Genomic DNA, 2,464 nt, shown 5'->3' on the forward strand with positions numbered 1-2,464 from the left:
CACGGAAAGCAATGCTACAAATAAGGAAAACCAATACATAAATATTAATGATTAATAAAATAAAAAACAAAACATTTACCTCTATTTCTAGTATTTGAAATGTACTACATATTCGATTTATTATTTTCTCATATTGCTGTAGATTTAAAACTGCCTAAGTCTATGATGTTCAACAAGAATTTTATAGACTATGAGTAGCCTTTAAAGTTACCCACTAAGATTATTATTTATGGTTCATCTCATCATTTGTATATGGCTTATACCATTATTTATTCCTCGCTAACATATAAAGTAAGGAATCCCTTAAATTTTAACAGAAACTGTGAAGTTAATGTCTTAAATCTTCACTCTGCTTCTTTACACAAACACTTTGCAATTTCTCTTTAGTAAAGTTTCTATAAACTCTGAAATGTACATACTTAGTAGTATATGACTGCTACCATGAATCTTAAATGCTTTATGGAAAAGTTTTACAGCGTGCTAAATAGTCTTAATTTTGGCATATATGAGCAAATTCCCAAAATTAAACATTTTTAAAACATTAAAACTTTTAACAAACCTTAACACTTTCTATAGTGTTCATTATGGCAGGTTCCTTGTACAGAATAATTGAATTCCTCCTCCCAAACATCCGTTGAACAACAAATATATGGAATTATTTTGTTTTGGACATGTCAATCTTGACTTTATTCTTAAATGTGTTCTTATGTAAGAAATACATGGTTCTAAAATTTAACAACAATTCTTTTGAATTTAATTTTTGTGGAATTGTCTAGTTTAAGAAAATCAATTACACTTTATATATAAAATTGTTCTGTGCTCTATTCAGTAGCACATACACTAACATTGGAACAATAAAGAGAAGAATATCCCCTGACTGTGGATGACACTCGACTTCGTGAAGCATTCCAGATTTTTAAAAGAACAGATGCTGGATGGAATGTGGACAGAAGGGAACCTTAATGCCTTGTTGTTAGGAGTTTAAACTTGTTCGAAGACTTTGGAAAGTAGTATGGAGGTTCCTCAAAAGACTACATGGAGCGCCCCTAACACCCAGCAATCCCATTTTGGGCATTCACCCAAATGATCACAAACAAGACCATACTAAAACTACCAGCAAAACTATGTTCATTGCAGCATTATTAACAAAGCTAAGATACATAACCAAACCCCATGCCCCAAAGTAAACGAATGAATCAAGAAAATGTGTGTGTGTGTGTGTGTGTGTGTGTGTGTGTGTGTACTGGAATTCTATGCCTCAATGAGAAGGAATGACATCAACCAGTTTGTTAGGAAATGGAAAGACTTGGAAAAAATTATATTAAGTAAATTAAGCCAGGCCCAAAGAAGTGAAGCAAGCCAGGCCCAAAGAAACGTAGGTCCCATGGTTTCCTTATTTTCAATAACTAGTATGTGTCTGCTACAAGTAGAAAACATCATATAAGTTGATGTTAGGCAAAATGAACCCCAAGATAAGGATTCAAATGGTTTTTCTTTCTTGCGATTGTTTCTAAGATATTTATAAGATCATTTCTCTGTTGCTTTGTATGTTCCTCCTGCAAGCTAAAACCCCTGTTTTCACTGTATTTGATGTTGGTATTATTTGTGGAGTGGAAGGGAAACACAAATCGTTTAAATAGGGATGCAGGTGGACCCATTGCAACAATGAGATGAACAAGTCGTTGTGTCAAAAAATGATTTTGGCCGGGGGTTGAAGGATGTAGACAGTGGGGGGACTGGAGTGGGGGAGGGGTTAGTGGGAGTGGGGGGTGGAAGATGGGCAGGGATGGGAAGGGGAAACAAAGGAGGAGCAAGTGGACCCATTGCAACAATGAGATGTACAAGTCATTATGTCAAAAAATGAACTTTACAACTTTGGTGGGAGGAGGACCGGATGGGGGAAGTGGGGGAGTATGGGAAGGGATGGGAAGGGGAAACAAAGAGGAGGCAACAATGCTTGATAAGAAATGTACTCGTTATCTTGCCCATGTAATTGTAACTCCTCTGTCAGTATTCTCACAATAAAAATAAAAGAAATGTACTCAATAACTCACCCATGTAATTGTAACCCCTCTGTATGGCAGTTTCAGAATTAAAAAAAAAGAAACATAGGTCCTATGGTATCCCTTATTTGCAATAACTAATGTGTGTCTGGGATAAGCAAAGAAGGTATGGTAAGGCGAAAAAAAGTAGTAGGCAACAATGCTTGATAAAAAATGTACTCATTACCTTTTCCATGTAATTGTAACTTCTCTGTATGGTATTTTCACAATTTAAAAAAAAATGTCAAAAGCATGTGCATATGACTAGATAAGATTATGTTAAGGTAAATGAACCCCATGATAAGGACACAAGTGGTTTTTTATTTCTTCCTGTGGTTTCTAATATATTTCTAATGTACGATGTGATTTTTTATATGTGCATCCCCCACAGTTAAACCCCTGTTTTCACTGTATCTGATGTT

General features: G+C 35.1%; 1 non-coding gene across 1 annotated transcript; it reads left to right on the forward strand.

Annotated features, from left to right (window-relative positions):
• The first annotated feature begins 816 nt into the window (after positions 1-816).
• Positions 817-918, forward strand: LOC122126994. Its single transcript, XR_006151060.1, has one exon. It is a non-coding gene; the product is annotated as a U6 spliceosomal RNA (small nuclear RNA).
• Positions 919-2,464: the final 1,546 nt, after the last annotated feature.

This window comes from Dipodomys spectabilis, unplaced genomic scaffold (genome assembly GCF_019054845.1).
Source record: "Dipodomys spectabilis isolate Male_0828 unplaced genomic scaffold, ASM1905484v1 ptg000295l, whole genome shotgun sequence".
In the NCBI taxonomy this organism is placed as follows: domain Eukaryota; kingdom Metazoa; phylum Chordata; class Mammalia; order Rodentia; family Heteromyidae; genus Dipodomys; species Dipodomys spectabilis.